The following is a 16,230-nucleotide window of genomic DNA, read 5'->3' as shown; positions in this document are numbered from 1 at the left end:
GGGGCTTTGAAATGTGGTGGCTCGCCCATAATTGTATTTAATTTATTTGTTTATAAAGTGCCAAAAGCCCATGAGCATCGGGGCTCTAGGAGAACATTAACACAATAGGACCAACATAATGACGGAACAAGTTAGGTTAAGCTGCCAGAGTGAGGAAGTGAGAGTCGCTCAAATAGAAATGTTTTCAGTTGTCGATGAAATCTAGCACGGTTTGCTTCGAGTCTCAAGGCCAAAGGCAATGAGTTGTAATTGTTAATTGTAAAGTGCTTATACACAAGTGAAGTGCTTCAAACCGCTTCAAGGCGGGAAAGGAAACCAGGGATTAGTCGTCATTCTTAGGTCTTGAAGATTCCGAATGCTCAAACAATAACTAGCATACTAGGCCAGAGGCATATCTACTGGTGTTAAGTGCATGGCAAAGAATGAGGAGAGAAGGAAGGCTGGGGGATGGAAAGGAACGTACAGTACAATAAACTACAGGTGGGGAGACAGAGGGAGGCCAGGACGGGCAGGCTTGCTAGGCATAGTACATTCAGGGTGGTGAAGTGCGCAGAGACAGGAAGTGCAAGGGAGGGGGGGGGGTCAAGGGCACCTAGTTCGGCAGGGGCCCGGGTTAAGTGCAGAGTGGTTGCCCCTCTCGTGGAGCATAATGCAGTAGTGCCAGCCAATTGCAGAGGCCCAGAGGCAAGTGCAGGACTGGCAGGGGAGCTTGGGACCTGTATGACTCTGGATGTGCACCAGGGGAACAGTCAGCGAGCTGAGTAGGTTGGCGAAGAGAAAGAAGGAGGGAAAGAAGGAAAGAGAGGAGGATAGCAGGGTATAGGAAGAGGGAAAGAGGAAGAGAAAAGGAAGGTCTTGAGATTCCGAAACTTAAGGAGGTCCGGTTCAAGATGGGCAGGGAGGCTGTTCCAGGGGGAGGCACCTGCAGAGGATAGGGATTTACCCTCAAATCTCTGTTTGGAAAAAACAGCTCACCCACAGAGAGTTGGATGAAGCCGAGTGGAGGGCTCTAGAAGGTGAGTATTTGGGAAGAGAGCGTTGTAGACTGTAAGGGCCCAGGCTCCAGAAAGCCTTGTGGACAATGCAGAGGGACTTTAACTTGATCCTTGCAGCCTCGAGTTCCAAAGCCGAGCTGAAGTGACTGGGAAAGATTTAACAAAACCACTTACTCGTTTAAAGCCAGGTTGTGTCACTAAGGCCTGATTCGAAGAGCTCTTGCAGGGATATGTGGGGGGGCACCATAGCCTCGAAGTATTCTGCTGCATGTCCATATAGGCATCTGTGAACAAGCATGGCTGCTTTGAATTGTATATTTGCAAGGACTGGCCACTAGTGTAGGGACTGTCGGCTGCTAGAGATGTGTTCTTTCCTGAATTTCCCTTTAACAATATGCACAGCATAATTCTGGACAATTTGCAGTTTAACCAAGCATTTCTTGTTGGCGCCAAGTATCAGGGCATTACAATAATTTAGGTGGGATAAGATAGTAGTACAGCCATGAGAAGCATGGCAGATATTCTTAAACAGGTGAAGATGGAACAAGCAGGATTTAGAAATCTGACAGGCATACGCGTCTGCCACAAGAGAAGAGTCTAAATAGGACCGTAAGGTCTTAATTGTCTCTGAGACTGGAATGCTACAGTCACAAATGACAAAGGACTGGTAGCTGGGATCCAGTTTGCCTCTTAGATGGGATAGTTCAAATATCAGCTCAGTCTGATTGCCATTAGGGACATCCAGTGATGGTTTATCCAGGATGCAATCTGAGAGTAGATCTGTCTAAGATGTATTGTGTCTTGATCGTGATTCCCAGAGTTTCAGAACTAACTGGGTGTCATCAGCGTAATTTGTAAAAAATAATCTTGTTTTCTAAGACATTTCATAGGGGCCTGATGTACAGTTTAAAAAGAAATACCACATGTAATAGGTGATGGGAGAGTAACAGTCTCACCCCAACAGTAGAGACCCAGTGAGACAGGAAGGACTGGATCCAACTGATAGTTTTCACAGCACAGAGCAACATTTCTCAAGATGGAAAGGAGACGTTCATGGCCCAAAAGATCAAATGCCGCCGACAAGTTCAGTATAACCAGTAAGCCTGCATTTCCTTTGTCTGCAATGTTAAGCATGTGAAACTGAAGATCAATAATGGCTGTTTCTGTACTGTGAAATGGTCTGAAGCCAGATTGCTTAGGATGCAAGATTCCAGTAGTTTCAGGAAACGTTTGATATCTAGTGGTTGCAATCTTGTCCAGAATGTTCAACAAGAGGTTGCAATTAGTCATCGGTCTTGGGTTGTTAGAATAGTTAGGGTCTAAACTGTGGGTTTTTTTGCAAGAGGAGTTACAGTGACCGCCTTGATGGATGCGGGCACCAGTTTAGATTGAAAGGAAGAGTTGATGAACCAAACAAAGAAGAGAGCAAATGTTTCCTTGTTCGCAAGGACAAGTTTGTGTAGCACCTCCTTCCTCTGAGTGGGCGGACCTCTCCTCCTCCCTTCTGGCCTTGACCACTCAACTCCTCCTTCTTGGAGACTTTAACATCCACCTGGATGCTTCCTGTCCCTCCTCTGGACTCTTTCGCGACCTCTGCAACTGGCTTTCTCTTTCTATTCTCGCCTCTGACCCGACTCACTCTGCTGGGCACACTCTGGATGTTCTGATCTTCTAATTCCTCTGCCTCTCTATCCCCCTCACCACTCCTCTCTCCAGGAGTGATCACTTTCTCCTTTCCTCCCATCTCTCCTCTCACTCAGACCAAGCCAACTCCAGCACTGCCACCTACCTTATCGGTCATCCGACCCATGATGCGTGTGTAAATTGAGGCTTTTGCCGCCACTTTATCTCCCCTTCCTTTGGCTGACTTACATCCTGACTCTGCCCTTTCCATGCTCCACTCTCTGATACTCTTGATGTTCTGCCCCTGTCATGAGGATCTGCTTGAAGCCCAAAGCCAAGTGCAACTCCTTGTATGACTCTGACCTAGTCACGCTTAAACGCAAGTGCAGAGTGACTGAGAGGAAATGGCTAGCTTCTTGCGCATCCTCTGACAAACTGGCCTGCCGCCTGCTCCAAAGGCAATACCGGTTCTCTGTCCGCACTAAGAAGAAAGCCCACATTCAAGCCTACCTCTCTGCAGCATCTAACTACTCAGCCAAACTCTTTAAAATCTGCAAGGAGCTGGCCAATCTTGCTGCAGTCTCTAACTCTCCTGTCCCCTCCCAGACCCTCTGCACGGCCCTGGCTTCTCATTTCGTCTCTAAATCCGAGGACATCCTGCCCACTCTCTCGTCCTCTCCTCCTCCCTCCACTCTCTGCTCTACATCTGGCCCCCCTGTGGCCACCTCTCCTTCCTCTTTCTCTTCCTTTCCTCTGTTCTCCCCTGACAAGGTTTCTGGACAAGTCTGATCTATGAAAGTGTAGTCAAAACAGGTTCTTCCCCATTCTTCCAAAACCATCAATGACCACATCAACACCCTCGCCCCTGCCCTGACTGACTTCTGCAACCACTCCTTCACCACTGGAGCCTTCCCTTCCCCCTGAAGCACTTTGTGCACCCTCTTCTCAGGAAATCCTCAGTCAACTATCGCCTGATCTCATCACTCCTTTCAGGGCAAACTTCTGGAAAAGCTGGCCATCTCCCAGCTTAAACGTAACACTGAATCTGTTGGTTGCCTCCATGGCCATCAGTCTGGATTCAGAGCAGCCAGAAGCATGGAAACTGCTCTCCTGAACATCCTTGAAGACCTGCTCGCTAACCTTTATTCTAATCTCCTCTCTGTCCTCATTTTACTCAATCTCTCTTCTGCCTTTGACCCGATCAACCATGCCATCCTGCTCAATCTTCTCTGTGATAACCTGGATATCACTGATCAGGGCTTGGCCTGGCTGACCTCGTTCCTCTATGATCGACCCTCCCAGGTCCAACTTCGGTCCTTCCTTTCCTCTACCTCACTCTCTACCTGTGGTGTTCACCAGGGGTCTAACTTCTCACCATAGCTGTTCGACCAATACCTGGCACCTCTCACCCACCGCATTGCCACTCTGCTCCAACTTCAGTGCTATGCAGATGACAGACAGCTCGTTTTGAGCCTCCCCTCTGCCACCTCTTCTCCTTCTCTCATTTCTGATTATCTGCTATCCAGGAGTGGTGTGCCACCAATGATCTCTGCCTTAATGCCAGTAAGACGGAGAGTCTCCTTATCGGCACACCTGCACCCTCCTTTCCTATCGCTCTCTGGCCAGCCTCCCTTGGCCCTCTACCTGCTCCTACCTGTGAGGCTAAGAACCTCTGGGTCATCTTCAACTCCACACTCTGCTTTTCTCCTCACATTCCTGACGTCTTTAAGAAGTCAAACCATCAACTGCGCCTCCTCAGAGGTATTCTTCCTTTCCTCTCCTTCCCCCAGAAGCTCACTGTCTCTAGAGCTCTGCTTCCCTCTAGGCTGTACTACTGCAACAGCCTCTTTCTAAATATGCCTGCTTCTACTCTCCGCCCTCTGCAAATCATCCAGAACAGGACTGTGAGACTTGTCCTTGGCCTCAAGCCCAGAGATCCTAACCCTCCAGCACTGAAATTTCTACATTGGCTCCCAGTTGCTGCAAAGATTAAGTTCAAGACCCTCTGCATTGTCCACAAGGCCTTCTGGGGCTTCGGTCCTGAACACCTCCAACTCTCTCTTCGTAAATACCTTCCTACTCGAGCTCTTTGCTCCTCCAACTCCCCCAGGGTCGGTCGCTTCTCCAAGCAACGAGTTGGTGGTAGATCTTTCTTTGGTTGGGGCTTCCCTCTGGAACAGCCTCCCTGCTTCTCTGAAACTTGAGAACCATCTCTGGTTCCGGAAGCACCTCAAGGCCTTCCTCTTTGCTTCTGCCTTCTCTCTTCCTCTGCCCTGCTGTTTTCCTGTCTGATACTGCACTGGTTACCTCGCTACCCTCTGATTTCGGGCCCAGTTGCACACCTGCACTGCTTCCCGGCAAGCCTTGCACTTGGGTCTGTATCTGTAACCCTATAGTCCCCCTACCTGCACTTTTGGACATATGCACTTACCCTTGCACCTGCCACCTACTGGCCGCACTTCTTGTTATTGTTTTGATCCCATGTACAGCACTGCCCCCTCCCCTTTCCCCTGGCACTTTTCCCCTCCCCTGCACATGTGCAATCTCAATGTCACTTAGCCTACTGGGATTGTTGTCTCTGTCCTCCCTCTGTTCCCCCTTCCTTGCCTCGTCGCACCTTGAAACACTTCTGTATAGGCGCATTGCAAATGCCATATCATCTCATATGTCATAATGTTTTCTGGTCATGATCAAGGCTGTATATTAACTAAAGTTGTAACCATCTCAAGTTTGGTGATTGGGGTAAATGCGAATCTGGGATGCTCTTCCATAGAGGACTGGGACATAGGGAGTGTGTTGAGTTGGTCCTTAGCTAAATCGTGTTAATCATTTCCCATGCCTTTGAAACCTTTGTTTCAAAGGCCAATTGGGCCTTAACAAAATCTTGATTGGAAGAGGGAAAATTAGATAGTAGGGCTTTTGGCTTTTCCAAGGATTTGAGAATCTCAGATAGTTTTTTTGAATTATTATTCGCCTCGGAAATCTGTTTATTGAAAAAAAGTTTTTCCAGTTGGTCTCGTTTACCTCAGACGGACACTTGAGTCATTCAGACTCCGCTTTTCTTTTCCTTTTTTGTAATAAGTGAAGATCTGAAGTAAATCATTTGTGAGGGCTCCTGTTATCTCTAATAGTTTTATACCTCATAGCTGTGAGTCTGTTCAACATGCAACCTAATGTAGAATTGAAAGTGTTGACTAAGTTTTCTGGGGAATCTGTGTCCTGCATAGAGGACACAATGTTCTCCACGCATTCCTGTAAATCAGAGGTCTGCACTTTATTGTAATTTCGCCTGGAACCCTTCTTTGGGAGATTCTATGCCTTAGGAGGAGGGTCGTGAGGTTGAATATGAAAGTCAATTATTTAATGATCTGACCAGGCACTGGGAGTAGTGTTGATTATCTGTACTGCTATATTTCTGGCCACAACCCAGTCAAGAATGTTACCTTTCGCTGAGGTCGGGTCACTGTTGGCAACAGCGTAATCAAGATTATTCAAACCAGCCACTATGGAGGCAGCTTCTTTATCACTGTAATTAAGCCAACTGTTAAAGTTGCCAACTAGAAGAGTAGCCCAAACTGCTCAACCCTCTGTGAAGTTGTAGAATTTCTTCATTAAAGTCACGCATATCAACAGGTGGCGATAAATAATGAGATTGGCACAACTATGTAAGGTAGGAGTCACTTTTAGATGCAGAATTTCGCAGTTCTGACAGTGGCTGGGTGACTTAAAGAATTTCAAATGATTTTTGGCGATAACCGCTACCCCTCCCCATGGTCTTGGGAATGATTTTGACAAGAAATTGAGTATCCTTCTGGGACAGCTATGGAAATTATCGGGCCGCTAGCCTCAGTTATCCAGGTTTCAGTTAGGCAAAACATTTCCAAGTCTGATTCCAGAACGTAATCATGAATGTACACGGCGTGCTTGTTCAGCAACCGTATTCAATCGAAGCACACTTTTAAGGGCCTCATCAGGCAAGGATCCACAGCATTCAGAGGGTTGTTAATGAGAGAAGTGCACTGTGGGCGAGGAGGTGTTTGACAGGATGAATTGGTACCTTTTTAAAGTCACAAACGCCCAGTAAAGACGGTACTAAGTAAGAGTCCTCAGATCGGACAGAGACAGGCTCTTTGGGAATGGCAGAGCTGAGAGTATCAGGACGAGCCCTTATAGCTTTGGGGCTCAGAGCATTCACAGCATACGCTTCACCTTAAAGTCCCACAGAATCCGAGGTGGTTAATGGACATGAAGGTGGCAGGCCGGTGCCTGGAGTACCAACATTAGGCCGTACATTAGCGACTGTGTCAAAGGCCTCATTCATAAGGGCAAAAGGTATGGTTGGAGGGTCTGTTTGAGCCAAAAACTTGTCAAATATTTAATGTAAATATTGGTCTACTGTTGCTAGACACTTGCGGCCAACAGTACATTCAAGCTGCTGGGGAAGCCTATGTTGAATCAACCTAGTTATATACACTATGCTGGTAAATGGCTATAACGGGTAACGTAATCTTACCTGAACCTAACCTGAATGTTAAATAAAGACGGAAGTAAGAATTGCAGCATCGCTGTCTGGCGCAGACCGGCTTGGCATTGAACCGCCTGATGTTTCTAGACGAACGTCCCAGGAAAACTGGGAATTTTAGTTTAACCCCCGTAGCGAGATGCTCAACAGTGTTTTGAGAGTCCTTACTCTCTGCAAACAAGTCAATAGAATATTTTAAATGTTCAAGCACGTACAAACGTTCAAATAACAGTCAATTCAAATGCCAATAGTCAAATGCCAAACAACTAGAGTTCATGAAAAGAGTCTTAGTAACATGGATGGACATAATAGGAAATTGAGCACCAAGCTCACTCCCCACTATTTAGGGCACCAAAGTCCACCCAGTGAAAACCTGAGCACTGAGTTATCAGCAGCAATTGGGTGAGGAAGAACTCCAGGGTTGGCCTTGTAGGAGCCATACAAGGCTGGTGGAGTTATGCATCCCCAACCTTGCATGGCACATTGCCCATGCTGCTTGGGGATACTGCAGGCCAAAACGCTTGAAGAGCGTGCTACTACACACCCACTCAGTAAAGCCTGTCCTGTTGTAGCACTCCATGCATATCATGAACTGGGAATTGGGGGAGGCAGTTGAAGCCTCACCTGCTTTCTGGTTCCTACCTGCATGTTGCGTGGGGTGGGCCATCTGAATCAGCAGCGCGAGGTGAGTTCAGAGCAGATGCATGCTCAGGCAACGGCAGTGTGGTGACAAAGAATGAGGAGTGTGACCAGGTGGGATGGGGTTTTGGCTATAGACTTCTTTTTTTTTTATAATCCTATCGGTCCTCAACTCTAATGGGGTTTCTCTTCCTAAACTAAAGCAACACAGGTGCTCATCAGAAAGTCATGGTCATGGGCCCAAGAAAGCAACCATTAAAGGGCCACATACACAGGGGGGCCGGATGGACAGAGTCTCGGCGCCTTTGGCGCCGGGCTCATGAATAACAGTAAGCAAGAACATTTATTTGGGTCAAGAATGCTTTTATTATGGACATAGCACCTCATTTCGGGTGCAAAGTGCATTTAACATGGGAACTTCATCACTAAAGCAGCCCCACGTGTACTCTTGGGTGTGGCTGCTGCTATTTGGTTGCTTTGCACATGCTGACTCTCTAGGTGTGGCAGGCAAGCCAGGCCTAATGGAATTACTTCCATCTCCTGGATGCATAGGATGCCAAATCTTCTCAAAGTAAAAGTTCCAGAATGCCCATAAACTGTTCCACAGGTCCCTCATGGGGCGTTGGGGAATGACTCCCTTCTCCTAGCTGGTTCCCCAACGTTCCTTGTAGCTTTCAACAAAAACATATAGATTTTTCCCCTCTTGTCTAGAAAGAAATCTTTGTTTTACGAGGGGAAAACCAGTCGGGGATTTTGACTCTGGTCTGATCCGGTGTTGACAAAAGACAGACCGGAAAGTCCCCAGGACTAATCTCCAAGGGGTGCGTGTTCTTCACCTGGGGTTCTGCATGGTATCATGGGAATTCTTCTTGAAGGGTGTATCCCTTCACAGCTTCCAAAAGACTCAACCCTCTTCATATCAGGGAGCTTCCAAAGAACGCTGATATCTGCTTAAGCTGGATCCTTTACCCACTTCATCAGGATTATTCGCTGTCAGATTATTCTGTTTTTTTGGTGTCGGCTGAAGTGTCCCTCGAGGAACATCTTGCCTACACTGCTACGATTCTTGACACTTTGGGTTCAGCACTTCTACAAGAGAGATTTCTCCCAGTAAGTCCTTAACTTTTATGAGAGCGGGTTACCTCGGTTCCGAGATTGTATCTGGTATTGTTCTCGATTTGGGCCTGCTTGCTGTCACTTGTTGCTGGCGGTTTGGGCGCAGGTTTTGGACCACACAATCCAGCTGTCACAGGGCATGCCACCACCACTGTCTGATTCACCCTCTGCTCATTTGCCTATGCGGTTTTGCGGTGGGCTCTGCTTGGTGGTTAATGCGTAATTGCCAGACCGCACAGTCCACCCATAACAGGTCACGCAACCACCACTCTTTCTCTGCGTTGGCCTCCGGCCAGTATGTGCAACGCTTTCATCGCACCTCTGTTTCTTTTCCTCCATTTCGCAGATTGCTTCGTTGTGGCCTCACACTATTCGGTTTCGAATTCCAAGACTGGTCTGGCATTTGACCAATTGTCTCTTCTCTCAAACGTTCCACTGACCTGCGTTTTGCTGTTTAGTCTTCTGGGACTAGTTTGGTTCTATTCTCAAGTTTTCTTATTTTTTTTCTTTTTTGAAATTGTTTGATTTCAGATAAACAGGAGACTATACACAATAGGCAGTTACATACCATGGCATCTAAAACCTAAAGTCATCAGGCCTGCCAATATCTAAATCAAAACAAAAAGAAAAGGCGAAGGAAAAGGGGGGGTGGCTAGACATACATATCATTGAAAGCATTCCAAATGGCTGAGTACTTATGTTGCTGCTTAAACTGGAAGGACACTTTTTTTCCCTGCTGGAGAGAAGCGACAGGCTGTGAAGCCAGTCATCAACAGTGGGCCGAACATCACTCTTCCAATGCAACAGAATCTGCTTCTTAAGCATCAAAAGAGCTCTATAGACCCAGGAGAGCTTAGCAACAGCTAATTGAATGTCAGCCGGGATTGAACTCAGTATGCATGTCAAAGGCGTGAGGCAGAGGGAGAGACCCAAACACAAGATCTATACGTTGGAAGACATCTCCCCAGAACGACTGGACTGTCTGACATGACCAAAACATGTTTAAAGTGGTATAGTGCAGGCTTATAAACCTACAGAGATTGCAGAGCTGTGCCTTTAATGGGAAAGATTATATTTGACGCTTTGCTTTCCAAATTATGATATGCATTCAGCATGCTTCCCCTTCCGCTTTCAGGTAAACTGGTGCAGGAAATAAATACGCTGCTTAATAGATTTCATGGGATGTCCTTCTGGGACCGGTGCATTTTGTTGCTTTGGTTTTCCTAATGTTGTGCCGTATTATACGGTCTTTACGTTGCATACTCTTGGTAGTTGGTTCTTGTTGGATCATTTTGATTATCTGAACTGCACCTTCATTTAGAGAGATTCAGTCTCTTAACCCTCTTGATAGTTTACTATTCATGGATAGTAGGCTTCCGAACGGCTCAACCATGCCGTTTATCAAGCATGTCATAAATGTTTGGAAAAAAAGTAATATGGCCTGTGGTTTTGGTTTAGTGGATATTCTTGTTTATGGAAAGCCCGGCTGTGTAAATTGACAATCACACTCTTTGATTTCCTGGCAGAGGGTGGCTATTTGGAAAATAGGATAAGTCTATGATGGCCAAACTCTTCTTGATTTTGAGTTTTTATGTTTCAAATGCAAACTCTGTATGTCTTAGACTTGTTGCTATTTGGCTCTGAGGAATCCTTTTTGATGTGCTGTTCTCTCCCCCTAATGATGATTGGCATAGCTTAAATGATCGGAACAGGATAGGCTAACAGACACCTTATTTTTTAAAAAAGTGATGATATTCAATGAGATGTTATTTTTAAAAAAAGTTTAAAGGTGCAGTGGAGAAAAAAGGACTCATTTACTTAGTCGTCCAACTAATTGCAAAGGCTAAAGTGTCCTCACTTGAAGGACACCCCCATTCCCTGGACACACTTTTTGCTGATAATGATCAGTCAAGAATTTGAAGATTTATCGTAATGCAGACTTTGTCAAAAAGCAAGATACCTTCTATTCATTTCACTAATAAGTGTTTCTTAGATTAGTTATAAACTATCAATTCCATCCAGTATTTTTTTAATATTAATAAATGTAACAGTTCAATAAATCATAATAAACAAAAGGCGCAATGCGTTTCAGGAATACATATCCCTTCATCAGGAGCAAATAAGTTTTGATTTCAATTTCAATTCTTCAAACTCCAAAAGTATCTACAAGGCCAGTTGAAGACTGGCATCAGAGCACTCTGAATCATTCTATATACTATGTAATTAATGGTTTCACCGTTTATTATACATGGATTTAAAACGAAATCACCTGTGTGGAAGGATTTTCAACTAAGGTTGAGATGCATCAATTCCATGAACTAATCTTTTGGTCGGCCTAGTATGATGTTACAGGGTCTGTCAGACAAGCAAAATAATACATATACAAAAAGTCTCACCATGCTGATCATCAGCCAATTAGAAATCATAAGAACTTAGGAGAGGAGCAAGCATACCTCTCCAGTGTAGTCAGAGTGAAAATTGAATTCCAAATCAGATCATGGATGATGTGGTGGTAATCAGGCGCCCCGTTCCTTGACAATCTATGAAACATACAAAGGGTATGTTGCCAATGCTATTGGTCCAAAATATGTAACTCTGAGAAACCTGAGGGTATTCTCACAAGTAGACCCTGAGAAACCCTTATTGACGGGCCAGGGGAGGGCTGGTGCTCTCAGATCCCAACCCTGGAGGTGGACGGGCGAGGGAGGGAGGATCACCTGGGTAAGGGAGCCCAGGATTATCCTCAGGGGAATGCCCAAAATGAGATGCAGTATTATACCGAGGAGGAGAGTAAGGAGGACGAAGTCCCTGAGGTTTTCCTGGCTTATTCCTACCACCCTGTTACCCTCAAAACCTATATCTCCCAGAATCCTTGTTTTCCTGGTCTCCAGTCGAACACTCCCCATCTTTCGGCTTCACGTTATGGCAGAACACTACGGTTCCCACAATCCCCCTTGTTCATTTCACGATCCCAGTTATTCCTGTGTTACACAAACCCTCCTACTCTGGTCACAAACCCTACACAACCTACCCTTCCGAGATCAACAATATGAGGGTTATAATTCCATGGAACACCTCTTTCCCTTCCTACCCTGTGAACACTCTGAAACTTTACTCCTTCCCTTTTCAACACAAGCACTTTCTCCTGACACAAATCACAAAGGACTAATTTGAAAACTGTTTACCTGACATGTCCCAACACGAAGGTCAGGCAAAGTCAGGCAATTAACCTGAATCAAACACACCTGACGGCCCTTTCTTTTCCCCATAGGGATAAAAGGTGGAGCAAGAGAGTACAGTACGAGCAAGGTAGACTGATCGACGATACAGCTATCCAGGCCCGACAGTTCATGAGGAGGAGAAAGGCTGTGAATATCGAGAGGCTGACAAGGAGATAAACAACCATGCCCTTTTCGAAGCAGACCCGCAAAACCTCCGCAGAGGGGATCGGAAGAGTGAGGACAATAGCCAAAGTGTGCTGCAACAGATGTCAACAGTACACTGAGCGTGTCGACGCTGATAAGCGGGAGTGAGGGAAACTCCTGCTACCGTGGTACCGGCCTTGACTCCAGTTATGAGGAAAGCCAATCGGTTCATCAAAGCCGGTGAGTAGAGGAGAGACCCAATAAGAGCCGGGCTGTTGTGAATGAAAGTTGCAAAGTGGCAAGTTGAACCAAGTTCAAAGAACTGTAATTGTTAAGGGGAGACCAGTTGCAGAGGGAACAGGCACCACGTGGGTAATACCTCAAGACTCTGGTCAATCCCAGTCAGAGTGAAACTACAGATACCGGAAAGGCCATAGGAGAGCCACCAACTTAGGTCAATGTGGTCATACAGGAGGTCAAGCAAAATCCCTGTACAGTCTAAAGCCTTTTGACCTAAGAACTGCATAGAAAATAAGGGAAGTGAATCCCACCTCATGAGAAAACAAGGAAAGTGAATCCTGCTATCATTGAAAGCAAAGTGAATATGAAGTTGGCAAGCATGAACCCGGAAGAGGGATGTCCACGAGAACTGTTTAAAAAGACATTAAGATTTTGTGATCAGCAGAAAAGCCATAGTGAACCCGCCGGAGGGAGGATGAAAGATTCGAATGAGGTCAGCGCAGAGAGGAGGGGGACGCATGTGTGAGTTTGCCTCATCATAAATAACATTAAGAAAATAACTATTATTTGTTAAAGGAACTTTGTTTGTTGGTTGCATTTATCAGGCACTCTGAATGAAGAGTCCGCCACCGAGTCCCGATATCGATGGAAGCAAATTTTTGGGATCTTTGCCCGAAAGAGGAGAATCCAGGCAAGGCATGAATTAGTTTTGCAAAATTGATTAGTCAAGATTGCTAAATGAAAATATTTTAATTAGCAATCCAAAGTATATGATTAGCAAGTGTTAGGTCATTATTTTCAATTGAATGGGAGGTTAATTGCAATCAATAAAGTGTAAAACAGTTGGTTTGTTTCATACTACTTAGTCTTTGCTTCACATAAGCAACAGCCTCCAAATCTTGCTTAGAATAGCTTGCCTTTTAGCTCAGTTCATTTTGATTTCTGTTATGAACTAGTATTCATTTTTCTTCTTAAATATAGGACTACAAATACCAAAATGCAAAGTGTGGTGATCTTAACACCCAGGATTTAAATCCTTATTGACAATAGACGGCTAAGATCTCCAAACTCTCTTCTCGTTTAGAGACCCAAGTCCCTCTGAAAGATTTGTCAGAGTCAAATGCTTGTAGTTCTGCTACACTGGGATGCATTAAAGTAGTTACAAAAAAAGAATTCTATGTGATCTGCATGCCAGGGACAAGTCACGGAAACACGTGGGTGGCCAGCGACTGCCCCTTTGGCCTTTGAAAGAATTAAAGAGACTAAAATACTTTGCTGTCCCCATTTGAAGTAAACCGTGCTGCAGCCGGATTTAAACCCATGTTGCACGCCCATGAGATCACTTAGCCACACAATCATACATGTTTTGTTACTGATTCTTGAACATAAAGGTGTGCACCTTTTTATACTCTGCCAACAATATTATAGGAAAACTGTTCAATTGGCAAATGTCCTGTGCACTTTTCTCAGTTGGGAAAGACCATTCGAATGACATTTGTATGTTTCACTTTAGGATATATGTTCCCCTCCTGTGAAGGAACTTCCCATTGGGTGCATCAGACTTTCTGCATTTTTTAAGGACTTGAACGCAGTGTATACACATTTAGAATGGAATAGATGGCTTCTTATTTCATCTAGTTTTTAGTTTTTGTAGTGGAGGTATACAACCAAGTTATGTGAGCTTTTTCCTTTGGAAACTATGCAGTTAAACGTGCTTTAAAAACCTGACAGACTGCAGGCCTGGCATGTTAACCAAACACCCTCAACCCCTCTCCCATCTACCCATTCAATTGAGGAGTGCATTGCCCTTACAATCAATACGCAAATGGAGCAGGTGCCCTACACTTCCCCCAGCAAAGGCACAAGCAACACAGGCCTAACCAGTATTCTATCCCACACCATTCACTCAATATTTTGCCTTCAAAATATAATGCCTTCAAAATGTATGCTTGCGTTCGTTTTTTCATATGTTTATGAAGGAATGGTAAACTGTCACTTGTCTATCGCACACTTAAGCATGTATAGTGTGGTCTAAGAAAAAGTAAAACAAACCCGGCAGTGTGATGACAAACAATGAAGCATTGCCTTTCTTTTTCTCTTGAGCTCGCGGATTAAAATCTGTGATTAAATCTGTAAATAAACCGCCAACACCCACCCAATAAAACTGAAAGGTTACCTTTAAGATTATGTAAATTTTCAGGAAGCGCTGGTAAATCTTAAATGTTGCCTTACCCGTGATTTGTAACCGGACACAGAAAATGCAAGCCTGGCTCTCCTCCTTTCGGGTGCTAAACTGTAACAGCTTAACACGCCAGTGAAGAAAAACAGAGCAGCCCTCCACCCAGCATAGGAGTGACTAGAGGCTAAATGTTATTAAACACTGGTTGGAATTATGTTGCAGAGACCTGTCTGTGTGCCCTGCCTCGCCTGCAGGCCTAGGCTATCTGTTGAAAGTCTCTCAATATACCACTGCTAAAACCTCATTAACGGCGTATTGCCAGTGGACGTTTATGTCGCAGTTGCAGTGACACATTCATTACAATGAAAAGCAATTTCCATGGCAAATAGCAATGCAATACCATTAATGTTATGCCTTGCCAGGGGTGCAAAGCTATCGCCCAAAAAGTAATCGAGAAAAACCATAGTAAACCCGACGGAGGGAGGCTGAAGGTAAAGAGGGGTCAGCGCCCAGAAGAGGGGGACCCAGGGTTAAAAGAATCCTCACCCTAAGTAAAAGAAGGAAACAAACTTTCATTGTGTTGAAGGAACTTTAGTTTGTCTGTTCTGGAAAACATAAGGCCCTCGTGGGCAGGAGACTTTTTAATGAGTTTTTACCATGGAAGAACCTGATAGCTGGAAGGGAACTGTCTGCTCGTGCTGGGAAAGCTCGAGCGTGTGCTGTGCTCCAAGATCCCACCTTACCCCATGCTTAAAACGTGAGGAAGGGAGACCCAAGCTACCGCATCCTGATATATTATTTGTGAGCAGTTCTTTCTTTTCATGAAACTATCCCACACCCTTTTTGTATTTAGGGTAAGGATAGGCAATAGGTTTTCTTAGTATAGGCCCTTTTTATTTGACACTATGCCACTAGGACTGCCTTATTTATTGCTCTCATCTTAGATTTAGTTTTAGGTGAGGTGTTTTTCCAGCCTGCATAAAGTTTAATAAACACCCTTGAACTGTGATCATGTGTCTGTCTTTACTGTTGACACCATGAGTTCCTTACATAATCCAGATATCGACAAACTGAGAAAAAAAATATTTGCCTACTTCCTTCTGCAGAGAGATTGGTCAATTCCTGCTGAACTTATTGTCATGTAGTTTGTAAATCCCAGCGCTGCAATTTCTGATTAAACTCTGAAGGTAACAAACAAAGATTCTACTATAGAGTGAAGCCAATTGCCTCAGTTCTTAAATGAGCGTACGGAGCATCCATTTCTTACTCGCATATCTGGCTGTAAACCTCCCGTTGTGGATTGGTATGATGCTGCGTGGCAGGTTCAGCACTCTGTAATTTAATAAGTGCGTTGAATGTGGTCAGAAGGGTAACAGATTGTAAAAAGCCCTGCGCGCCTCTGTTAGTACCCTCTCCCAAAAGTTGTAACTATCCTATGCCGAAACCCAGAAGTTCCGTGTGACATGGAATGACACTGAATACGGTGTGCAGTGAGTCCAGACGTGTGTAGTGACATACTTTGGAAACAAATGCGAAAAACAAGTTTTGGAT

At 45.0% G+C, this 16,230-nt stretch overlaps 1 protein-coding gene across 3 annotated transcripts in view; it reads left to right on the top strand.

Annotated features, from left to right (window-relative positions):
* LOC138513069 (uncharacterized) overlaps window positions 1-16,230 on the top strand; it is a 1,355,028-nt gene that overhangs the window by 898,325 nt on the left and 440,473 nt on the right. The gene's annotated exons all lie outside the window — the stretch shown is intronic.

This window comes from Ambystoma mexicanum, chromosome 12 (genome assembly GCF_040938575.1).
Source record: "Ambystoma mexicanum isolate Mex_15411 chromosome 12, UKY_AmexF1_1, whole genome shotgun sequence".
NCBI classification, from domain to species: Eukaryota; Metazoa; Chordata; class Amphibia; order Caudata; family Ambystomatidae; genus Ambystoma; species Ambystoma mexicanum.
Note: the sequence above shows the minus strand (reverse complement) of the source record. Positions and strands in the feature narration are given on the sequence as shown.